At 43.2% G+C, this 26395-nt stretch overlaps 1 protein-coding gene across 2 annotated transcripts in view; it reads left to right on the top strand.

Annotated features, from left to right (window-relative positions):
- The first annotated feature begins 1703 nt into the window (after window positions 1-1703).
- ANKRD12 (ankyrin repeat domain 12) overlaps window positions 1704-26395 on the top strand; it is a 126008-nt gene continuing 101316 nt past the window's right edge. For both annotated transcript variants that reach the window (XM_039521486.1, XM_039521485.1), the window contains exon 1: window positions 1704-1885. The gene's annotated coding sequence lies outside the window, so the exon portion shown is untranslated. The remainder of the gene's footprint in view (window positions 1886-26395) is intronic.

The raw sequence follows: 26395 nt of genomic DNA, 5'->3' as shown, positions 1-26395 counted from the left end.
ACAACCCTCTCAACTTATACCTGGATCCTCCCCCTCAAACCCATCCACACTTGCTGAACCTTCCTGCCCACACCTGATGCACCTGTCACCCTGGGGTGTTTCTGGGGCAGGCCTGGTCCTTGTGCTGTGTCAGGGATGAGTACAGCCTCACCACTGAGTCCCTGTCCGGGTAGCACTGCACAGTGATCACCCACTTCCGTGCAGCCACTGGCCTGTGCTCCCCCCTGCCATGCTGAAACCTTGACATTTGACAAATAAAATTTGCAGAATTTTAAAATATTGTGCACAGAATTTTTATTTTTTTGGTACAGAATGCCCTTAGGAGTAATACTGGGCAGGAAAAAGTACAGTATCAAATTTCAGGTTTTGTCATCTGTATGGATGCTCAAACAATGGCATATGAAAATGGATGATTTCCTTTAAAAATACTGGGGAGAAAGCATGCAGTTTTTAAAAACACTACAAACATACTAATCTTGTAAAAGGGGATTAGAATTAAGTAACTCCTGTCGGCTGACTTCAGTAAACGTTTATGATCATCTCAAGCAAGGATGCTGATTTTTATTGAAAAAATGCGTTGGCAGCCCGAGCCAGGAACAGATTAACGAAGGTGCGTGTCACGTCCTCAATAAAAAAGGTAAAACTGAACTACACCAACGGGCGAAACGATTCAGTGTTAAAAGCGTGACTACAAACTGCAATTACACTGTACGGAACGTGGCTCCCCCGGGCTCTGCAGAGGGGAGCCTTGAGCCGGCGAAGACAAGTGAGCGGCCCTCACGGTGGGGGTAAAGTTTAGCGCGAGTCTCCGCAGGATCGGGGGCCTGTCTCGGTACCGAAAGGCAGCTCCCTCCGGGGCGGGGAACAAACGCTGTCCGGGGCAAGGCGTGACAGGGCCGAGACGACACGCTGGCCCCAGCGCTGCGTGAGCACAGCCACGGGCTGCAGCTTCCCGGCCACACGCACCCACGCCCGAGCGGCTGCCCCTACAGCGCAGCGTGCCACGCGACGCCCGCAGCGGAGCGGCCAGGCCCGGCCCGTGAGGAGGCCACGCGCCCTTCCCTGGGCCCGTCACACTCGGGCGCAGCGCAAACCAGTCACCGCTTACCGGAGCCAGCCGCGCATGCGCACTCTGCGGGTAGTTAAAACTCACTGCGCCATCGCTGCCGGAAAACCCGGAGTAGCCCAAGTAAGGGGCCCTGGGCCTGCGAGTCAGGACGAAGCGGTGGCGGCTCTTACACGGTTCCTGTCACAAGGGGAAGTAGACGCTCTAGTCTTTCTTCCCCCCAACCCCCTCCCATCTCACTCTCCGGGACACCGCTGCCGCCATTTCCAGAATGTTCCAGTCGCAGGAGCCAAGACCAAGAGCAGCCGCCCCGGCGCCTGCGCTCTGCTCCGCGCCTGCCTGCCCCGCCCTCCGGTCCTGCCAGGGCCCGTTATTTTCCTTCCGTGTGTGTGCGCGCTGCGCGCGTGTGCATGAGAGCTGTGAGGCACCGGGGGACTTCACTGCGGAAGAAGGACTGTGACGTTGGCTCCCCCTCCTTCCCCAACCGCCGCCCAACTCCCGTAACGTTCGCGGCAGCGCGTTCTCGTCTGTCTCTCGTGCGTGTTTGGGGTCACGTGGGGGTGGCGCGGCCAATGGGAGCCCCGCAGAGCTGCACACGGAGACCGACATTCTGACGGGGGGGGAGGGGAGCGGCAGTGCCGGGGAGGGGGGGCACTTTCAAACCCTACACCCACGGCGGCGGCGGCGATCGGTGCGGGGCCGAGTCTCTAGGAACCGTCCGCAGCGGTTGAATCCGGTTCTTCGTCGGGTCCTGTCATAGGGGCAGCGCGGGAGGGAGGAGCAGGAGGAACGAGTCCTGCCGCTTCCTCCTCCGACAAGGTAAGAAGAGACACCCCCGAGCCTGTCCCACCCCCCGCCCTCCGATGGGAGCCGCAGCTCTAGCGTCCCTATCCTGGGGGCGGCACCACCCCCCGGACCCGGCTGCGCCCTGGGGTAACCCCCTTTCCCCAGCCTTGTGTGTGTGTGTCCCCGCACGGGGGGTGTGACCGTTCCCGGCCGGGTCTCCGCTCGGGGGGAAGGGTAGCCCCAGGCTGGCTGCCCTACCCCGCACCCTGTCCCGCGGTGCGCGGCCCCCGGCCCATGCCGGTCGGGGGAAGGGCTCTGTCAGCCGCTCTCGCAGCCTGTCACTGCTGCTGCGGGAGCCATGGCTGCCGCTGTCACTGCCGCTGCGTGTCCCTTGCACGGCTCGTCCCCCCCGCGGCTGCTTTTCGGGGGACACGCCGGGGCGGGGGTAACTGCTGCACACGGGGCTGTGCAAGCCAGTCTGGGCTTCGCCTCTGCAGCGGCGCGGGGTGTGCGCGTGCAGGCGGGGCGCGGGGCTCGCGCTGTGGACAGCGGGCCGGCGGAGGAGGGGACCCGCTGCTGCAGCAGCCTCTGACTCAGGGCTGGGATTTTTGGCAACATCTAAAAAGCTAGAAGCTGCTCGCTGTATGTCTACCAGGCTGCCTGTCAGCGTTTTGCCGAAGCCTGCTGCTGGTTTACTGTGTGGCCTAAATGCATTTGGAATACATCTAGGATTTTTAAGTATTTCCCTCAGGCTGAGGGATCCCATATTGTTTTACAAGCTAGTTGCATCAATTCCATTGTGTATCACTAAAATACAGCCACCTCTGAGGTGGAGCACAGCAGCTGATTGACAGCATCAACACGAAGTAGCTATTTAGGACAAGAAAGCAAAGAATACTGTTTCCAGTTGAACCTGTAAGGATGGATTAGGTAAGCAGTATAACTACCTCAGTTCAGATTTGGCCAAATTAATATCCATTCCCTCTGTTTCAGTTTTTAAAACTGACTGGTCATCTTATGACAAGTGGAAGAATAGCAACAAATGCAGAATTCCTAATTGAAAATGATCATGAATGGCCCTGTAAGACTTTTAAAAAAATTGTCAAGTCTGAACATGTCTCTGTCTTCTCAGTCAAGAGCCTTTTATTCCTGGAAATTCATTAGGCTTTAGAATGGTGTATTCCACATTTGTCTGGTAGCTCATGGGAATATAGTAGATGATATATGGAAGAGAATCCATTTGTGGCATTCATAACTTTAGGCTTTTGTTTGTATCTATTTGCAAGACCACCGTGAAAGCCAAGAATGTCCCAACTTCATTCACTTTGATGTGTCAGCTGCTTTGTTATCCCATGAGCTACCAGACAGATGTGGAATATGTCTTAACGTTTTGTTAATTTCCAGAAAAAGTGACCAGAGAAAGATTGAATCACAGTGTCAACATGAAGTCAGGACTTCACTAAAATGTAAGGCCCTTGATGGGTTGTCATGATATGTGTGGAGAGGGGCTCCTCTCTATAAAGGAGGAGCCTCCTTTAACCCTTTATTTTACCCCTGATTGAGGTGGGGTAACAGTAAGTGGATCACCCCTTAACAAATAATCAGTGTGTATCTGCCAGGAACATGCAAACTCAACCCTTTGTGTGTTTTTCTACTTTTGTCTCCTGTTGGGGTGTTGTAGATAGAGCATAGTCCCTCAGGGAAGTGGATCTTAAAGTTAACACCACATTGAGATGCACTGGGAAAGTATACACCTCTCGGAGCTATTGTTTTAGGCCCTCTGCAAACTTAGGTGGATGGTGGGTTACACTTCTATTTCTTCACAAAGATGAGGGTTAACAATTTACCATTTTTCCCCAAAATGAAAGCTCAGATTCTAATGTAATCATATGACTCTAGGAGCTGGAGCCCTGAGCATGTGCCTATGTCTTAATCCTGTCCTTCACAAATACAGCGGAACTCTGCAGATTCAAAGTTCTGTCTGTGCAGATCCAACTGCAAGATCTGGGTCATAGTAAATATTGTTTTGGGAGGGTAGTAGTAAACCCATAGCAACCTTTGACAACTCTACTTGCCTACTTGTATTTTGTGAGTTAAAAATCAAGGAGAGCAAGTGCTGGAATAGAATGGTGCTTACTAGCACCACAAGGACTGTGGCAGCATTCCTGTGACTATGTATGAAGCAGTTCCTTTCTCTGACTTCCTGGTTCTCCCTTGGCAGTCCCCACCATTAGCTCCAGTGCATGTATAGGATCGTGGTCTTTTACCATGAGATTCATTGTAGTTGAGGTATGCAAAGGATTCTCCCCTTCTGTTGGCACCGGCTCTAGTCCTAGCACAGGAAAAGAGTTTGGACTTAACCACCCCTTTGTGTTTCCAATGTTTTTTTTTCTTTCTTTCCCCTACCCAAGAAAAAAATGTGCATGCATTCTGAATGCTAGTGTTAACTAGTATAAAACTTCTGATGGATGATGTGTTGATAGTGCATAACAAATTAAGCCTCTTCCTGGCTTGCAAAATATATCACTTGTTAGAAGAAAAGGTCTGTTAGGATGGTTGAATACTTGGATGAGTACTCTTTCTAAAATACCTAATTATTCAGATAGTGGTAGGAGCACCAAAAATATAAATAAAAGCAGATTTTTACCAAGTATGGATTATCAAGTACAATCTCAAGCAATTGTTCTGAGTTTCATACATTTCCTGATCTGTTTAAGCTTCAGCTGAACTAAAAAACCCACTACACTGCATATTTTGACATGTACACGGTATCTAGATCTTTCAGAGCTTGAACGCCAGCACCTACAAAAATCTTGACCTTCTATTTGAACACTGATTTGTGAATATAAAAAAATGTTATCTATTGGACAGATTTGTCATGTTTACCGAAGGCTTTTGGTTGGAAGGACTCAGTAGATTTCACTGAAGCTGGTCATCTTGACTTTCAAGTTGGGCAGAAGTATTGATCACAAAATATATAGTGTTTAGCCTGTTACCACAGTGATGATACACACATTCTTCTGTTGGTATAGAACAATTTTCTTCTTGAACCCTTTCAAATATTTGGATTATATTTTATTGTGAGATGAGCTGGGCAAATAAAGCTTTCGGCTTAATTTCTTTTGCATATTTGATTGAAGAGAGAGCTCTGTGAATGTTGACTGGTCATTTAGTCTCCATGTCGGACCATGTTTTGTAACTACTTCATTACAAGCGTTCTTAGACTCCACTGACAGATGGTATGAAATAAATATTAGCCCTAACTGTATCTAGCTTTGCTATCATAACCTTGAATAATGTTATTACCAGAAGATGAGTCAGATGCCTGTTGATTTGTCTAGTTAACCAGTTTGTCATTATTCAGGATTCCTTTACAGTCTTTGCAAAAAAAAAAAAAAAAAGTGGACTGCTTCAGGCTGTCACGTCAACCAGCTCTCAATGTTAGCAAATCTTGATTTGCTGAGCTTGAACAATCAACTTGCTTGTAAAGAGGAGGGGATCTACACCACCAACTTCTGTAGAATCTAAGCTTTCACTTAAAGAAAATGAACATTTCTAGCACCTGAGTTGATGGTAATCTTTCAAATATGAACCAAATATAAACACACAAAATCTTCTTCCTGAGTCTGCAGAAGTTCTGTTTCCTTTACTACTCCTATCTGACAAGCTGCAAAAGAGCGAAACTAGCAAGATGCTGATCAGTTTCCTAGCTGCTGTTGGGAACACTGTGGGTAGCAGTGAAATTGGCATGAATCAGGTCAGTTTCATGCTGGTGCTGCCTGGGAAAGGCAGGAGCAGCACTAGAGTCAGGTGATACAATTACTAATCAGGAACAGAATACCTGAAAATGGAGACTCAGGAAGAGGTAAAGTAAAAGAAATCTTTTCTTCCCTCTCCATGCCTCTTTTCAGCTGTGAGTGATCTGGGGAGGAACAGTACAGGGAACCTCTTCTTTTACTCCTCACTGTGGCAGCCTGGAGACCCTGGAAGATAATGAAGACACAAAAAGCTCTTTCACCCAGAACCTCAAAGGCATTTAGGCACCTATGCCCAATGAAAAGTCAGTGAGAGTTTTATCTCTCCAGTAGCTTCAAATTTATTAAGCCCACCAGAAGCTGATTACACCCCGGTAGTGTTCAAGGCCACCATGATGGTAGAAATACTAGAATGCTCCACCTTTTTGAGGGCAGAGGAGCTGGACTTACACTAGGAATGACACCTGGAGTTTCACTTTTTCCCACCATCTTTTGTATTTATCTCTGATTAGAAGGTATCTGATAAATTTTTCAACACCTGGTAATTAGCATGGGAAGTTGTCCAGCTGGTGGAAACATTTAGTTCCAATAGGTGAGTTCTCACTTCAGTTATTATAGTCTACAAAGTAGTTTATATAAAACATAACATACTCCTTCACTAGTGCCCCTGTGTGCTGTGCTAGACAATGAGTTTAAATCTTACTATCAGCAACAGGAAAAAACAGGAAAAATTGAAAGGTCTTGTAATGACACTCCCCCTCTAAAATTGATTATTACTACTAATTTTTTTGTGTTTTTCCTGGCTCAGAGACACAGAGCTCTCTCAATAGCCAAACTAGACTTTTGGGTTTTACCTTTATGTTTTGGTAATCCCTGGCCACCTTTCCTTTAATCTCTTAACTAGATTGTCTAATAAACAAAGAATGAACATTTTACTATTTGTTAGTGATGTCACACTGCTGCTGTAGGGGTATACCTTTTATGAAAGTAGCTTTTCCCTAAGAACCATGAGTTTTACTCCTTAAAAGTATCTGGCAATTCCCTCATTATGGTACTTCTCTGTGCTAGAAAGTCGTGGCCGTGAAACACAGTCATTCAAACTGCTGGAATCCTTGAACTTCAAGATAGCTGGTTGAGCTAAAGCCAGGGTATCCAGCTGAGGAAATTGGAACTACCTCAGTAAGGGGCTTCTATGCTGGTTCATGTATGCAAGGCCTTCTGCTCTAGGTCTTGAACCTGCAGTAAGAAAACACTCCATCAAACCCCTGAACTCCACTGAAGTTAAAGAGGCTATGTATGAGCAGCAGGGCTCCACCTGTGCCTATCTCATTGCAGGATCAAGGCCTTAATGTATTTGTGCCTTCTGGGTACAGAGCACAAAATAAATGGTTTCAAATGTAATGTTCTTAACATTATCCAACCTAGCATAAAACTTAATAAAGCCTTAAGTGTTAGCCTGTTAAGTGTTCAGGCAGTGATTATTGAGGCCTTGAAGGCAACATATAGCACTTTTCCTGTAAGCATCCTGTGGGTGTGGGTGTAAAAGAAGAAGAAAAAAAACGCTGATTAAAACTGAGGCTCATAAATCCATTCTTCCTTGTCTCTAGTCCTCTGGGATTGCACTCTGATGCTAAACTTCTCTGCAGGTGTTTCCTTTGAACCCTGACACCATCCTAAGGGATTCAGAGGAAGCACCTGTGAAGATATTCAGCATCTGATTTCAGACCCATAGATCTAAAGTGAGAAGGAAGAATGGGTTTGGGAGTAAGGCAGTGGATTGGGGCTCCTGAGATCTGGGTTCAATTCCCAGTTCTACCACAGACTTTGTATGACCAAGGACAAATAACTTAAGTCATGACTTTTCAGAAGTTTACAGTACCTACAACACCTGTTGATGGGAAAAATGTCAGTTCCTGAGCACCTTTTGACATTTTGGTATCCTTATCTAACATCATATAGACTTGACAAGGCAACTTACATACTAGTCAGGCTTTTCTAGGTACCTCCTTTTGGCCTATATAGGACTAGGGGTTGTCTGAGCTGACAAGATGCTAGAGGGTAATAAAAACAGTGACATTCAGCATATGAAAGAGCAAAAGTACTAACAGGAAGTTTAAAAAAAAATCAATAGATCTAATGCCTCCAAATCACAGACTATCTGAATTTCTAATACAACCCATTACCATGAATAAACACTAAATCCTAATTTAGTGGTAAATTGTGGTTCACTGATGAATGTTAGAAGTAATCAGGCCTTTGACAACAGGTTTATGAGCTGCCTCATTTCAAATGTCTTTACCAAACAGATTTGGTATAATATTCTTCTAGCTTTTCAAAGACAGTTGCAGGTAATTGGTTTGCCTAAATTATGGTTTCATTTTTATATTAAATAGTGCCCTTTTGTGATCTACTAATTAACTATATAAGAGCTAGATGATATCATACTTGTATTTGGTACTAGAGTTTTGCAACATTACTCATGGGTTTTTTTTTTAGTGTCTCAAATACACACAACCTCCACTAAGCCCTTGCTTTGGTTTTTATTAAGAAGGATAATTCAACATTTGGATATGTTAACAAAATACTAGGGCTGAGGAAATAGAAGTAGAATAGCATGCAGAGAAATCAGAGGCTTAATCACATTTGCCACAATTTTGGATTTTTGTAAAGCAATCTTCTACAAAACAAAATATTTTGTACTGCAACATATTTAAAAAGGAAATTCTCTTTGTGTCTGAAACTTAAATGCTATGTGGTTGGTGAGAAACTTCAAATGAAACCAACTAATTTATTTTCCATTATCCAAGATGAAATTCAAAAACATAATAAATATCAAAATAAACATAAATATTGGTAAGTACATTTTATATTTTAAAATTTTAAGGCATTACACAGTAAACATTACTAGAGAGAATAGTCAGGCTGAGAGGATTTTCAATTAGATTTGTGATAATTCAGCAGCAGGAAATTACTGTAGTATAGACATGGATTATGCCAGTCTGGGGAATCTTGCGTCACATGCCTTTGCTTTTCAAGTTTTTATTGTTCTGTACATTCACAGAACAATTCTAACATTACATTACTTTTTTTTGCCAACTCTCACTTGTGACTTTAGTAATTGGTAAGATTGTGTTCTTGCGAGCTAGTCAATACAATACATTTGCATTCTATATGTCTCTTGTGTTAATTATGTCCCCAGTCCTTCAGACTTGTATTAAGCAGCAAATAGTGTCATTGAGTACTTGTACATGGTTAACTTCTAGTATGTAAATCTCTTCAGAAGTGGGGCCTAGCTGAGCAGTTCCCAGGCACTTATTCCATGGCCTCTTCCATGGCCATTTTTTCTTTTTTTGTAACTAAGAAAAATATTAAAGACTACAAATTTGAATTTTTTTTATTTTTAAATGAAAAAGGTTGATAATAAAGTGGAAAAATCACAGGACATGATATTTTACTTCCTTTAGTTTCTCAATTCTTAGATTGCAATGGCATCTTTCAACTGTCACTGTTGTACAAAAATCTCTCTCGGAGCTTCCTGTTGCTAGGCAACATCTCCCCCACTCATCTGTTTGCCAGAGTGGTTGCCATAGTGTCCCCTGTCATTGTAGGCCATAGTTGGCCAACAGTACTTTTCACTCTAAACAGGGTTGTACAGGCAAATTGGTTCCTTAGAGTCATTGCCTTCATTTTAAATGTCATTCATGTCTGAGGGGAGAAATCCTCTTCATCCACTCTTCTCTTCCTTTCTTTTGTACTCTCCCTAGTACAGTTTTCAAAAATGGGAACAAAGAGTAGGGACTTCTTTGACAGGTGTGGCTTATTTCAGAAGGGTCTCTTAGTTCTCAGTACTATGAGCCTGGTTGATTCACTGACAGTGTGGCCATGCTTTTGAAAATGAGGCCTCTTGAGGTATCAGACTTTTAATATCTAGCTACTTAGGTTGAGATGTTAAAGCAGAAGTAAACTGAACTGTCTAGAACTCTCTACTTGCCATTGCTTTCTTCCATTTTTATCCTAGGTAACTCTTTAAAAAGTCAATTACATGTAGCTTGTTGCTTCTTTTGTTTCTTAGTCTTTCATGTTTCATCAATCATATTTCCTTTTAAACCCCCAGTAATAGTGGATTGTTTGGTTATTACTCCTGTACAATAGTACATATATATGCCAACAGATTGTGACAAAGAGGATTTTTAAATATTCATAAAATTGAAAAAAGTATTGTCTGATAGCATGGGAACTTGAACTCCTCCAAAAACCTAAATGCCTATTAATTCTGTGCAGCCTTAGCACTCCTATAACAGTTAATTATATGCTCCCTAATTCCACATCAGTTAATGATCACCTGGTTCCAAAGCAGTGTGCTCCCCATCAATTAATTTTACAAATCCCCAGCCACACATCTGCTCTAGATGACACCCCCACCCCCCACACACAGTACCTTTTGCTCATGTTGTAGGTACATGAGTGGTTCTTTTACATCACCCCAAGCTTGAGGGGGGCAATTCTATGGATGGTTCTTCATACTCTCCCCATCTAAACTTGGCATGGAGAGTGGCATCTGTAGCAGGAGCATCTTGAATCCTCTTCTCTGGTCTGGGCTTGGGGGTAAAGAGAAATAGGAACGAAGGAGATGCTAACTGATATTATTCGAGAGTGGAGCAGAGAGATCCTGAGCTACTGGGCACTTGTTCCTCTTCTTTCCCTCTTGCAAAAATGGTAGTCTCCTTCCCTCACTCAAAAATCTCTGGTGGTTCTTCTTAAGTGGTGTGGGAGAGCTCTACCTGTCACATACAGCGGCTTAATTTGTTGCCCTCCCCCAAGAGAGAGGCAAATCGTGATCACACTTTTTTTTTCCCCACAGAAACCTGCCTCATTCCGTGCATAGGATGAATCTGCTTTAGGAATGAATCAGGGCTGTGTAATAAAGGAGATTATGACATTTACGACTCCTGTTTCATTTGTTGCAGAAATTGGAAGGCATGTAGTCAATGAGCAGGAGGTTGTGGCTTGGATTGCAGGAAGATAAAGGATGGTCTCATGATTAGGCAGTTGAGTGCTGTCATAGAGAACCGATTTCCTTCTCTGCTCCTATTCTGACCAAGTTCCTTTGTGATGTAAGCAAGTCACGTAAAACCAGATTATTCCCAGGTGGTCACTAATTGTGTGTTCCTTATTTTCTGGGAACCTGACTGAAACTCTAGGGTCTGATTTGTAGAGGTGCTGAGAACTCATAGCTGCAGATGAAGTCAGTGGGAGCTGTGTTTTGAATATATGAAGTGCTATGTAATGTTAAATACTCCAGAGATTGAGGTCTTGGGTGTCTCAGGTTGGGCAACCAAAATTAGTAGATACTATGACCTTAATCTCTCTATGCTTGAGCTCCCCAACTGTAAAACAGGGATAATACCCCCCCACACACACACACACACTTCACAGGGCTGTTCTGAAAAATGCATTAATTAATGTTTGTAAGCATTCATACTATAGTAATGAACAGCCTAGAAATGCCCATGAGGAAATTAATAATTTTGTCTTCAGAGCAGGGTTTGAACAGTGTGCAGCAAATAAGGCATAAGGCCACACATTGTTTAATGTGGAAAAAACAAAATATTGAAGAGCTGCTCGTTAAGTGAACACTGGTCATCCTTTGCACTGAATGAGGTAGGGGTCTTGTCTAAAAGACAGTACAGTGTGTAATAGTCTGTAATTACACGATCAGAATTTGATTCCTTCAGGTGTACACTTTAAGGTTCCACAGTCAACCTTAATTTTGGCATTTCCCAACTGTTGGGTGCATGACTTTACAACCTTAATAATGTCCTTTTTAATATTGTGTGTGTGTGTGTAATAATAATTCGATATACATTTATGTGTTGTTTTATTAATTTCCTTTGTTTCATTTAAAACTTTAACCTTTGCTCATAACGGACATTTCTCCATGCTTCTAATAATTTTCATGAACCTTCTTTGGATCTTTGCTTCTGCTATACTCTTTTTGAGGTGAAAAAAAAAAAATAGAAGTGAACTGAACGTTCCTGGTAATGTTGTACCATCAAATTCAATATGACCAGCATAATATTTTCAGTATTGCGCTATCCTATTCTGTATGTGTCCTAAAATTTTGGACATATGCATGTTGACCAGAGGTTTCCATTGAAGTGTCCAGTGCTGTTGAGTGGTTACAATTAACTTAGTACCAACAATGTACATAAGTGATTTGAATTAGTCCTTCCGTCCTGTATTGCCTTGCACTTGTTTACAGTGAACTTCATCTGTTGTTAAGCTTTCTGTGCCCCTCTGGATTTTCTTACAGATATCTGTAATCTTGTAGATGACAATTATTTTACTTATTTCTTTGTTTGTTTATTTATTGCCACCAGAGTTCCTTTTAATTTTTCCCACACATGTGCAGAATGACTTGTTATGTGCACCAATATGGAGGTGATATGTGACGCATCATCTCCATATTGGTGCACATAACAAAATTCATGTGGTGGGGCCGACGGGTTTGGAGTGTGGGACGAGGGCTCAGGGCTGGGTCAGAGAGTTGGGGTTTGGGGGGGGGGTGAGGGCTATGGCTGGGGGTGTGGGCTCTGGGGTGGGGCTGGGGATGAGGTCTTTGGGGTGCAGGCTGCCAGGGGCTACGGCAGGGAGAGAGGACTTCCCCTAGTTCTCTTTCCCCACAGCAGCACCTGGGCTGCAGGGAGGGGGAGAGGTGCCTCTCCCCTGACTGCGGCAGGGCTGGGTTGGGGTTGGTGGGGAGAAGCACCTCTCCCCGCCACAGCAGGTCCATGCTGGGGGAGAGGCATCCCTCCCTGCCGCAGCCCTGAGCCCCTGTGTGTGGCTTAATAGGCAGCTGCGTGGCTGCGCAGCTTAGAGGGAATTTAGGTTGAGACATTTTTTCAAATATCATGAATGGCACTTCTCTCTTCTCCAGTTGGTAGAGCACGCCCACGTATATATGAGTCAAGATAGATCCTTGAAAGAGGTGAACCTTGACAGTTTGTTTCTATACTTTGTATACTATTTTATCAGATTTTAAATTATTACAGAACTTTGTCACACCTCATGACTATTTAAATTCCTTGATCGTTTCTTGTGATGGACTTAAAAAAAACCTATGTCAAAGTCCAGTAATCTATAGCAAACAGTTTTCCTTTAGCCCACTATTTTCTTGACATTCTCATTCTAGTAGATTAACGAAGCATGATTTCCTTCTTTACAGAAGCTGCATTTGTATGTTACTGATCATACTATGTTAATCTAGATGTTTATAACTCTGTTTCAGCCAATGTACTGGTATGGCTAACTATCTGTAATTCCAAGGATTGCTTCCTCACTATTAAAGAAAACAGATGTAACAATGATTACTTTCCAGTATTCTGGTGTAATAGCTATTTTTAATGAGCTCAGAATATTTATTCTGAAATTTATACGTATTGAAGGCTTTTTCAATTTTTATTTCCATAATTATCAGTATTTGGAGTGCTCAGCTGCTAGTCCCAGCTGTGTGGAAGGGAGCCGGGGGGAGCGGACGATCGGACTTTGTCTGCAGTGAGCCAATAGTGTCAGGTCAGACCCACCCCCAGGACCCTTCCCTGGCTCCAGGAAGCTCTGCACCCCCCACCCACTTCCTGTCCCCATCACTCCTCAGCTGCAGGGGGGAGGGGTCACTCTATGGATAGCTGTTCCGCATCCACCCAACGCCCCCTGTCAAGCCTCATCACTCCTCCCCCCAAATATAGAAGTAAAAATATGCCTATAGGAATCTGCCATGTTTAAATAAATATTTGACAAAAACCTAATACCTGATCTTTTGGCTCCCTGTCTAGCTTCATGTGATTTGCCCTTTCTTCTTCATTGACTAGTGGAAGTGAAGATGCTTCCATTGCACCTAAAGCTTAATGCTTCAGTCTCAGTAGTTGGGAGACCTCAACAACTGAACTCTCCTTGTCCCACCATCTTTCAGAGCTTCACATTGGTACTGAGAGAACTAAGCTATGGGAACATCATCTCAGGTGGATTTAAGTAATGTATATTTTGATAGGCTTAGCTTAACTGTTACTTGGAAAGGCTGTAGGAGGAAATGGTGGCCATTTTATCTGAGGGTAAAGGGGGAAACAGGATGTGGGTGGAGAAATGGTGTTTGAGGGGGCACAGAGTGAACGGGCTCAGAGGGACAAAAGGAAGCCCTCTTTCCTCCTTTTTCCTCCAGTATTTGTCAGAGTAGATTCCTGGGGATGATATTGGGCTGGCCAGCCTCAACTAGGCAGGTACCACTGTAGCATGCTGTCTTGGCCCTACTAGCTTTACTGGGGATTGTCATCACATATGTTCAGGAAGAGGATAAAATTTTGCCCTTCTACAGCATCATTGATCAGACCTCCAACACCAGTTCCTGGCATCAGCCACCATGAGCAGGAGATAAAGGAGGGTCTCCCCCCAAGCAGTCTTAATCATCCAATGAGGCAGTGAAACCAGAACCTACCCCTGTTGTCAGTGACTTCACAGCTTTCCATGATCTCCTGTCACACATAGCAGAGACCCTGAACATTGGAATAGTCATATAAGAGAAGTCCCATAAACGTCTTCAAGTTCTCAATACACCATCTTCAGCCACAATTGCCCTCCAGTCGGCTAGGATACACTGGGGCCTGCTAACTGAGTGGCAAATTCTGACCATTCTCCCTTTCATCTCTAAACAGGTGGAGAAAAGATATCAGGTGCCTTCAGAGGCCTATGAACACTTTTAGGACCATTATCACATCTTGAGGTGCAGTTCAGACCAATGAGAGGCTGTCACCGCTTGTCCTGTAACCAAAATGCTCTGCTGCTGTAGCTTACTTTCTGGATGCTCCCAGCTAGCATATAAGCATGCACTATGTGTTGTGCAATCCTGGTTCTGCAACTCTGACTCCAGCAGTCAGCCTGTTACACCATAGTCACGCTCTGGTCTCTACGAGCCTTGGTTACTACTAGCCAAGTGACCCCAACACTTCCTCAATCTCAAATTTCCCCAAAACTGTTTGCCATGAAATATCCAGCCCTCTTCTGGAACACTGAGGAGTAGTAAGGTCTGTTGCCCCTTTAAAGAGACAAAAGCACAGCAGCTTGTTGCTTTTACTGGAACTGATAATCATTTAAAGTTAAACATAGTGCTGGGTTGATTTAGAATAAACGTAGAACAAGTTTATTTAATCAGAGAGTTTTTAAGTGAGTTAATGTACAAGAGATAAAGATCTAATGGTTACCAGCAAATAAAAGTAAAATACACTTTCTAGTGGCTAAGATTTAACAAGCTGCAACTTTGGTTCTTCCCTTCCTATGAATTTCCCATTCCCTTGTTGATTTGTATGTGAATGGGGGTTCCATTATTTTTAATCACATGTTGCTTAGTTTCATTGGAGACAGACACACAGATAGTTGCCTTCCCTCCTGTCTGGGGGAAAATCTGCTTCCCCCTGTTTTAGTCGCAGACTTTAAATCATAATATTATTAAGTCTCTATAATTCCTCATAGTTTTATTACGTACATTTTACAATGGTATAACTTACCATTGTGTCATTAGCTTTCATTTAAAAAAGTACTTGATACACTTTTTTATAATACAATAATATTGTATACAATCAGTGGATTCAATTACTTATCATTTGAAGTTCAGACCCACCACAAGGGGGTATCTCCGCCATTTGGTAGGATTTTTTTACCTTTCATGTAAATGTAAACCTTCATTGTCCCTGCCTGACAACCAGGATGCTCAGAGAAACAAATACAGTTTGTCTTAGACAAAGGAATGTGTACTTACTGCATTGCTTGACAAACTCATCTTAAGAACATAGTGCTAGCATGTATTCATAACTTTGTATACTCCATGTATGTGCATCACACAAGAATATTAATCATCACTAAGTTACTAGTTTTCCAGTGATCTCTTACGTGACATCTTTTAGATATAGATTATGACAAAAGAGTGTTAGGTGTTGTGAGTATGTCAGGCCTGACCAGTTGCTGACACAGAGTAGTGAACCGCAAATGGGCTTCTATGTCACACCTGCCCAAACCTAGTTTTCTTTGGTCGTTTCTGCAGTTCAAGAGAAATTCAAGGCTTCAAAAGGTACTTAAGGACAAAGACCTGAAGAAATCAGACCTGATTGGGCACAAAGCATACTCATCAGCCTCACTTCAACTCTGGGGGGAAAATTATCAGGCCTTGTTTGCAAAATACAACTTCTTCCCCTTTTAAACGTTTCTCAGGAGAACAGAGGAGTTAAGATTTCATAAAAGGCCATACAGTATCTAGAACAGCACTGCAGGCAGCTGTGGATACATCTGATATGGCTGCAAAGTTTGTGGCAATGGCCATCGTTATGAGATGGTCCTCTTCTCTGTTAGTGTCTGGGATACCCAAAGAGGTACAAGCCATTATTGAGGACCTGCCCTTTGAGGGGATGGACTCAAGAACTGTGTTAAGATCCTTAAGGATTTATACTCTGGGATACCACTGAAAACAATGCAAGGGCCATCCCCAGCAGAAACAAAGGATACCAGTTTACTCTCAGGGATGTCCACTTGAGTAATCATTTCAGAAAAGATACCACTGATCTAGGACATGTTGGCCCTCAACTTCCTTTTGCTCACTTGGCACAGAGACAGCAGGATTGACGGTAATGTCAAGAGTGACACCAGAGCTCCTGCCATCATCAGGAGCCTTTTTTTACTACTTTCTGCCTGGCTTGGTTCACGGGACAAATGAGTGTTCAGACATCTCCCATTGCTTCCCTATTCACACCTTACTCTCTACCTCTCTTTCTCATTAGGTCACAAAAAGTAGCCTTGCTGCTTCGTCTAGAAAACATAAGAGGTCCTGCAGGAGTCAAAGGGAAGAGGCTTTTACTCCCAACATTTTCTTATTCCAAAAAGGCAGGTTGTCTTCGCCCTGTCTTAGACCTAGGGAGACTGAACAAATATATATGCCATCTCAATTTTAGGATGATAATGCTTGCCTCCCTCATTCCATCCTTGCAGGCCCAAGGCTCTTGAATTGCCAGGTGTATATTTTCACAAAGCCATCCACCTGACTCGAGATATGCTTGAGATTCATACTAGTACTGAATCACTACTAATTCAAGATACTGTCATCTGGACTTTCCACAGCACCAAGAATTGGCATGAAATGTCTAGCAGTAATTGCAGTGCACCTGAGGAGACAGGGTATCCATGTCTATCTTTACCTGGATGACTGTCTGATCAGAGGAGGTTCAGGCAGGAGATGGCGATAACCCTAGCACATATACTCATGCAATCCTGGCCTTGATTGGCCTCCTAGTGAACTATGAAAAATAGTCTCTTTCCCTATCACAGATGGTAGACATCGTGGGAGCTTTGATAGACTCAAGGTTAGAGATCATACCTGCCTGAGGACATGTTCTTGTCTTTGTGATCCTTGATACTCTAGATAAAATCAAAACTCACTAACAGTATAGACTTGCCCTAGGCTGTGATGCCATACGTCAGCATGCAAGTATGTGACACTGCTTGCCAGACTTCACCTGAGGCCTCTAAAGCTCTGACTCGGGTCTGTGTGCTCTCCAGCAGATGCCAGATGGACAGGAAATGTCATGTTGCCACCTCATGTCCTCACTGAATTGACATGGGGGCTAGAACCTGAAAATGTAAGGAGAAAAGTATAGTTTTCATACCCCACCCTGGCAAAGACTTTAATCATGAGCATACTAGGGACAGGTTGGAAAGCCCACTTGATACACCAGCAATGCAAGAAGTCTGGTTCTTGGAAGACATGGGACTCCACATAAACATTCTGGAACTCAGGGCTATCAGGCTGGCCTGTGTAACTTCTCCTGCCTATGCTCTGAAAATTCCACAGTGGAGATCCTAATGGACAACCCCTCTGCAAGGCACTACATAAACAAGCAAGGAGGTGTTGGCTCATTGTTTATCTGCCTGGAGGCCATAGGACTCTAGACATGGGACCACCATCACAGGGTAGTCCCAATACCTCTTTACTTCCCAGGAGTCAGCAATGACTTAGCAAATTTCCTGAGCAGACAGTCTGTGATCAATCACAAGTAGGATCTGTGGAGAACCATCATAAAGCCAGTATTCCATTGTTTGGGGCTGGGGGAGGCAGGGTTCTATGATAACATTTGCCACCAAGGACAATGCCAAGTTTTTGGAACTTCAGTTCCATTGGGCTAATTGCCCAGTGCCTTCTCTAATGGAATCAGAGACTCTCTTTTGTGCTTCCCCGATTCCAGGGTCATTTCCAAAACCAAAAGAGATGTAGCCATGATCATTCTTGTAGCACCATACTGACTGAGGCAGTTTTGGCTGACACACTTGTTACAGATGTCCAGCCTGGTTGATGACTGGCTAAGTACCATGGACAGGGTCTGCTCTAGACAAGTCCAGAACATCCTGATGCAGAGCAGGAAGATATCCACACAAAGGACTTAGAACATGTTCCATGTTGATGAATATCTGGGCAGCCCTAGAGGGTTTGGATCCTAAGCAGGCTTTGATATTGCAGGTCCTCAAATCCTTTCTGCATCTGAAATACTCCAACCTTTGTACAGCTCCTTTAAGGTACACCTAGCAGTGATCTCAGCTTGCCAGTCTCCTTTTTTCTCTTTATTTTCTCTGGAGTATGATTCATGCCTTCAGAGGATTTTTTTTTAATACTAGTTTGTTCTAAGGAATCTCAGTCTGCAGAACTATGTTGTCTCTTTCAGTTTGAAATATGACTCAAGAATCTAGACTTCCCCCCCCCCCATCATGGTTTACCTTTTAAGCACTTTGTCCAAGGTCACACAAGAAACCTGTAGTAAATCAAAGAATAGAATTATGTCATGGTTTCAGTCCTCTGTTTTAGCCACGAAGCCGTATTCAAATGGTTTGGAAACTTTGTTTAGATGGCGAGAGAAGACTGATCTGTGGTCATCTAATTTTGGAATAAAAATGTTTGGTCATATTTTATTGTCCCTATTTTTCAGCTTTTATAGCATGATCTATGACTCAAATCCATACTCAGTGCAGAAATTGTCTGTAATGGACAATGGAATTTGATGTTGTATTAGGGTCCTGTTATTTTGGGGGCATGCATTAGATTTCAGTCCTTTCTGTCTTTGCTATTTCAGTGAAATATGGTAGACTGAATTTTGATTTTATAGCCTCTTGTAAGACCATCACTTTCAAGTTCTGATTGTATGAATAAGTAAAGGCAACAGGAGAGCATTCCAGTTTGTGAGAGATATTGAGTAGATTATTTAGTACATGTTCTTGCCAACCTATTAAATCAGTGTTATTTATAAAGTCAACAAGCATTTATTAGTAATTTAGTCATGTGTTGGGATAGCATGGAGTTCTTTTCAGTCAATAACATGACATAGTGGACAGCCAAAAAGAGGGCATATTAAATTATGCTGTTCACTGTATTATCTGATGTTCATCTTCAGCCATGTTACAGAATGTGATAACTATTGAGCCTTAGTAATATTCATAAATAAATAAGTCACTGTTCCTTTAGTCATTTTCTCTATCCAAAATATGTTCAGGCTCTCTACTGTTTTTGCAGAGTACAAACGTGAAGTCCCTGCCACAGCTACAGGAATAGTTTACATCATCTAACACAAAATAAGATAATTATGAAAAACTTGGTAAATGATGCAATAATTTTTTTCAGTTAGTATGTGCAGTGTGGATAGATACATAGGGACTCTGCATTCAGTAGATTTAAATTAAAAAAACACACAAATCCCATAATCTCCCACTTCAGTGATTGTTCAGGGTCAATAGTTCAACAAAAATATCAAATAAAGAAGCTCTCAATAAATCTGAGATGTCTCGTGATGGTGGTTTGTCTTCAGGAAAAAAAATTAGTAGCAAAACCAGAGGGATGGATCAAAGAACAAATTCTGATAAGTACCCAGTTTTACTGGTGCTGTAAAAATGAAAGAGAAAAGGACTGAAAAAAAAATAGTAACATATACTTAAGGAATATTTATTTCCTTAATTGTGGCATCTTTTTTTTTTTAATTGGGAGGGAAAACAGTTGGGTCTTTTTTCTTAGATTCAGTCCTCAATTTCATGTATTTTCCATCCTCTTAGTATGTAGTTGGTAATAAAAATAGTTGTCAGAACCTGGGGTCTTCAGATAGAACAGCAAGAGACTATGATGTCTACTGAGAAATTTTTTCTACTACATACAACAAAATGAGATTGAGATTCCACTGAATTCATTATTAGAATATTATAAGCTGCATGAAATAAGTTGTTATATATAAATGAGGTTGAGGAATCCATTACATTGCTGGCCATCATGCAGTTTCCCCATTCACTAAGGGGCCAGACAGAGAAATCAAGGCATCTTTAAGGAGGAATTTTGAAGTTTCATCGGCAGCAATTAATAATTTATTATTTAGTTCAAGAGCTATTTTGTTGTGGCCCAAAGACTCTCTAAAGTATAACAAAAACTTCCTTATCTTAGGTGCACTCATGGATTTATCTGTGCTTTCAATTAGAGCATGGGTTCTCACCCTTTCTCCACCTGTAAGCCAGCACTGTTCTTAAGAATGCTAACTATTAATGCAACAAAGAATCCTGTGGCACCTTATAGACTAACAGACGTTTTGCAGCATGAGCTTTCGTGGGTGAATACCCACTTCTTCAGATGCAAGATGACTTGCATCTGAAGAAGCAAGATGACTTGCATCTGAAGAAGTGGGTATTCACCCACGAAAGCTCATGCTGCAAAACGTCTGTTAGTCTATAAGGTGCCACAGGATTCTTTGTTGATTTTACAGATCCAGACTAACACGGCTACCCCTCTGATACCTAACTATTAATGTTTCTGAGATGTGATCCCACAAGTTTCAGGAGCTATCGGGAAAGCTCCTGAACCGACGAGGGGGGATGCCATTTTAGATCTGGTTTTGGTGAGTAACGAGGACCTTGTTGAGGAAATAGTTGTAGGGGACAACCTTGGCTCGAGTGATCATGAGCTAATTCGTTTCAAAATAAATGGGAGGATAATCAATATTGCATCTGAGACTAAGGTATACGATTTCAAAAGGGCTAACTTTACTAAATTAAGGCGACTAGTTAGGGAAGTGGACTGGACTAACATATTTAGGGATCTAAAGGCAGATGATGCCTGGGGTTACTTCAGGCGTAAGTTGCAGGAGTTGTCAGAGGCATGTATCCCGAGAAAGGGAAAACGGCTCGTAGGTAGCAGTTTTAGACCGAGCTGGATGAGCAAGTGTCTTAGAGGGGTCATTAAGAAAAAACAGAAAGCGTACAAGGAGTGGACAATGGGAGGGATTAGCAAAGAAACCTACCTTATTGAGGTCAGAGGGTGGAAGGAAGCAGTGAGAAAGGCAAAGAGCCGGGTGGAGATGGACCTAGCGAAGGGGATAAAAACCAATAGCAAAAGGTTTTTTAGCCATATAAATAGGAAGAAAACCAAGAAAGAAGAAGTGGGACCGCTTAAAACTTTAAACGGAGTGGAGATTAGGGATAATCTTGGAATGGCACAATATCTGAACGAATATTTTGCCTCGGTCTTTAATGAGGCTAATGAAGGGCTAAGGAATAGTGGTAGAGGGACGGATGGGAATGAAGATATGGAGGTAGACATTACGGTATCTGAGGTAGAAACCAAACTTGAACAGCTAAACGGAAGTAAATCGGGGGGCCCGGATAATCTTCATCCTAGAATATTAAGGGAATTGGCGAGTGAAATTGCAAGCCCGTTAGCGATGATTTTTAATAAATCTCTAAACTCGGGGATTGTACCATTTGACTGGAGATTAGCTAATGTAGTTCCTATATTCAAGAAGGGGGAAAAAAGTGACCTGGGTAACTACAGGCCTGTTAGTTTAACATCTGTAGTATGCAAAATCATGGAAAAAATTTTAAAGGAGAGAGTGGTTACGGAGCATGAGGCCGATGGCAACTGGGACAAATTACAGCATGGATTTACAAAAGGTAGATCATGCCAAACCAACCTGATCTCTTTCTTTGAGCAAGTAACAGATTTTTTAGACAAGGGAAATGCGGTGGATCTAATATATCTTGATTTCAGTAAGGCGTTTGATATGGTACCGCATGAGGAATTACTGGTTAAATTGGAAAAGATGGGGATCGAAATGAAAATCCAGAGGTGGATAAGGAGCTGGTTAAAGGGGAGACTGCAGAGGGTTGTATTGAAGGGGTAACTGTCGGGTTGGAGGGGGGTTACCAGTGGAGTTCCTCAAGGTTCGGTTTTGGGTCCGATTTTATTCAATCTATTTATCGCTGACCTGGGAACCAAGAGTAGGAGTGGGCTGATAAAGTTTGCAGATGACACCAAGTTGGGAGGTATTGCAAATTCGGAAAAGGATAGGGATATCCTCCAGGGAGATTTGGATGACCTTGTAAACTGGAGTATTAGTAACAGGATGAAATTCAATAGTGAGAAGTGTAAGGTTATGCATTTAGGGATGACTAACAAGAACTTTAGTTATAAGCTGGGGACGCACCAGTTGGAAGTAACGGAGGAGGAGAAGGACCTAGGAGTCCTGGTTGATCGTAGGATGACTATGAGTAGGCAATGTGATGTGGCCGTTAAAAAAGCTAATGCAGTCTTGGGATGCATTAGGCGAGGTATTTCTAGTAGGGATAAGGAGGTGCTAGTCCCGTTATATAAGGCGTTGGTGAGACCTCATTTGGAGTATTGTGTGCAGTTTTGGTCTCCCATGTTTAAGAAGGATGAATTCAAACTGGAACGGATACAAAGAAGGGCTACTAGAATGATCCGAGGAATGGAAAGCCTGTCGTATGAAAGGAGACTTGAGGAGCTCGGTTTGTTTTCCTTAACCAAAAGAAGGATAAGAGGAGATATGATTGCACTCTTTAAATATATTAGAGGGATAAACATCAGGGAAGGAGAGGAATTATTTCAGCTCAGTGCTAATGTGGACACGAGGACAAACGGATATAAATTGTCAGTCAGGAAATTTAGGCTTGAAATTAGACGAAGGTTTCTAACCATCAGAGGAGTGCAATTCTGGAACAGCCTACCGAAGGAAACAGTGGGGGCGAAGGACCTCCATGACTTTAAGATTAAGCTAGATAAGTTTATGGAGGAGATGGTATGATAGGATAACGGGCTTAGTCAATAGGTCAATTAAGTGCCACACTGGTAATTAGTACAATGGGTCAATGATAGGATATTGTTAGCCTTTTTCCAGAGGGTATGGCTGGAGAGTCTTGCCCGCATGCTCGGGGTTCAGCTGACCGCCATATTTGGGGTTGGGAAGGAATTTTCCTCCAGGGTAGATTGGCAGCGGCCCTGGAGGTTTTTCGCCTTCCTCCGAAGCATGGGGCAGGGGTCGCTTGCTTAAGGAGTGGGTGGATCGGCTTATGTGGCCTGCATCTTGCAAGAGGTCAGACTAGATGATCATAATGGTCCCTTCTGATCTCGAATTCTATGATTCTATGAAAGCAGTACAGACGCTCCCTGATTTACGTAAGCATTCCGGTCCAGAGTGTCTTTCGTAAGTCGAATTTTGTGTAAGTCGGGAACGTATACCCGACAATTCCCCCCTCCCCCCCCCCGCAAAAAAAAGCTTATGGAACTCTCAGAACTTTTCCCGTAAGTGCAGATTTGCATAAGCCGGGGTTGCGTAACCTGGGGAGCGTCTGTATCCATTTAGGCTACACAGTGCCCCCTTATGGATCTGATAGTACAGACCTGGAACTATGTTAGAGCCATAGGGCCTTAAAGAACTTCAGACCTCTCTGTGTTGTTATAAGCTGCGGAGGCATCAGTTGGAAGTAACAGAGGAGGAGAAGGACCTAGGAGTATTGGTTGATCACAGGATGACTATGAGCCGCCAATGTGATATGGCTGTGGGAAAAAAGCTAATGCGGTCTTGGGATGCATCAGGCGAGGTATTTCCAGTAGAGATAAGGAGGTGTTAGTACCGTTATACAAGGCACTGGTGAGACCTCATCTGGAATACTGTGTGCAGTTCTGGTCTCCCATGTTTAAGAAGAATGAATTCAAACTGGAACAGGATGATCCGAGGAATGGAAAACCTGTCCTATGAAAGGAAACTCAAAGAGCTTGGCTTGTTTAGCCTAACCAAAAGAAGGCTGAGGGGAGATACGATTGCTCTCTATAAATATATCAGAGGAATAAATACCAGGGAGAGAGAGGAATTATTTAAGCTCAGTACCAATGTGGACAAATGGATATAAACTGGCTATCAGGAAGTTTAGACTTTAAATTAGATGAAGGTTTCTAACCATCAGAGGAGTGAAATTCTGGAACAGCCTTCCAATGGGAGTATTGGGGGCAAAAGACATATCTGGCTTCAAGACTAAGGTTGATAAGTTTTATGGAGGGGATGGTATAATGGGATAGCCTAATTTTGGCAATTAATTGGTCTTTGACTACTAGCAGTAAATATGTCCAATGGTCTATGATGGGATGTTAGATGGGGTGGGATCTTAGTTATTACAGAGAATTCTTTCCTGGGTGTCTGGCTGTTGAGTCTTGACAACATGCTCAGGGTTTAGCTGATCGCCATATTTGGGGTCGGGAAGGAATTTTCATCCAGGGCAGATTGGTAGAAGTCCTGGGGGGTTTTCGCCTTCCTCTGCAGCGTGGGGCACAGGTCACTTACTGGAAGGTTCTCTGCACCTTGAAGTCTTTAAACCATGATTTGAGGATTTCAATGGCTCAGACACAGGTTTGATAAAGGAGTGGGTGGGTGATATTCTGTGGCCTGCATTCTGCAGGAGGTCAGACTAGATGATCATAATGGTCCCTTCTGACCTTAAAGTCTATGATTTTGTGGGTATTTGCGGAAGTAGGGATTATTTCTGTGTCTGGTAGACTTGCCTTTATAGACAAATTTCAGCTTCTGTTTGGGACCTCATAGTTCAGTGTTTTTTATGGAGTGTTGTTTTTTTTTTCTTGTTGTGCAGTTGCACAGATCTTCTCCCCAATCAAACTTTGATTTCACCACCTAGGTCAGTTATCCAGGCTGACCTGGATAATTCCATTTAAAGCAATGTGCTGCTTTCCATAAGAGGCTGGAGTCTTTCAGCCATGTTCATTGCCTAATATGTCTGTGAAGCTGAGTTCTCATTTATTATTCATTTGACTTGCTTTTATGGTATTGACTCTGAGACAGAAGCAGCTCTAGATTTATTGAAGGGACGATTAAGGAATCCCCTTGCTCATCCTTTTCAGAACAAGCAAGGGACAAAGTAGATTGCCGTTAGCATTGAAGAACTTTTCTCTAGATAGGTCTCTCTCAGCAATGAAAAGCTTAGTGCCCCAAGACTCAGTATCATTATTGCCACAGGTATCGTTCGCATCAAAACAAATCTGTCCCAAACAAGGAATAACTTAGTGCTGTATTCCACTCAGGCCTGTTTTCAGAAGTCCAGTCTTTTAGGGAGGGCTTGGGTTTTTTTGTTTTGTTTTGGGGTTGGGGTTGGGGTGGGATTGGTAATGATTTGAAACAGAAGAGAGAGGGGTATGGCAGTGAGGAATCATCTTAACAGGAGACTCTGCACCACCTTCTGAAAAGACAAAGAAGTATCATAGTCCAGGGAATACTCTAAGAAGTAGGATTCCTGGTATTGAGAAAGAATGGTGTTGATTTTCAAGGCTCTAATCCTTTAGGTCTTAGGGGTATATTGCTCCTTGAGATGCTGTGGGTGTTGGGACTGGTTCTGTACTCCTTACCATAAAATAAGTTCTTACTTGGACGATATTCTATCTCACACCAAGTGTTGGGGTCTGCCTTTTTTTGTCTTGGGGCAAGGACACAGGGATGAGAAAACTGAAGTGGAGACTGGTATTAGCTAAGAGAGGGGAATGGGATGAAGATACAAAAGTGGGGAAGAACAGGTGGGGCAGATGGAGCCAGGCTTGGGGGGAACAGGCAGAAGATTTTTTTTTGCTCACTGGAGCATACTCCCCTGCAGTCTGAAATGAAATGAAACCCAAGATCCTTGAGTCTTACCATTCTTCTGCTGCCAGCAAATATCCATGAAATGCTTGACAAGCATCCCATCCTCCCTTGTAACTAGTTATACTCCAGTACTAATTTACCCATATTTGGGGTCGGGAAGGAATTTTCCTCCAGGGAAGATTGGCAATGGCCCTGGAGGTTTTTCGCCTTCCTCCGAAGCATGGGGCAGGGGTCACTGGCTAAGGAGTGGGTGGATCGGCTTATCTGGCCTGCATCTTGCAGGAGGTCAGACTAGATGATCATAATGGTCCCTTCTGATCTTGAATTCTATGATTCTATGATTCTATGATCACTACCCGTTGAGCCCGACGATCTAGCCAGCTTTCTATCCACCTTATAGTCCATTCATCCAGCCCATACTTCTTTAACTTGCTGGCAAGAATACTGTGGGAGACCGTATCAAAAGCTTTGCTAAAGTCAAGGAATAACACATCTACTGCTTTCCCCTCATCCACAGACCCAGTTATCTCCTCATAGAAGGCAATTAGGTTAGTCAGGCATGACTTGCCCTTGGTGAATCCATGCTGACTGTTCCTGGTCACTTTCCCCTCCTCTAAGTGCTTCAGAATTGATTCCTTGAGGACCTGCTTCATGATTTTTCCAGGGACTGAGGTGAGGCTGACTGACCTGTAGTTCCCTGGATCCTCCTTCTTCCCTTTTTTAAAGATGGGTACTACATTAGCCTTTTTCCAGTCATCCGGGACCTCCCACGATCGCCATGAGTTCTCAAAGATAATGGC

Source organism: Mauremys reevesii, linkage group 2, assembly GCF_016161935.1.
Source record: "Mauremys reevesii isolate NIE-2019 linkage group 2, ASM1616193v1, whole genome shotgun sequence".
NCBI classification, from domain to species: domain Eukaryota; kingdom Metazoa; phylum Chordata; order Testudines; family Geoemydidae; genus Mauremys; species Mauremys reevesii.
This window is presented reverse-complemented; position numbering and strand designations above follow the sequence as displayed.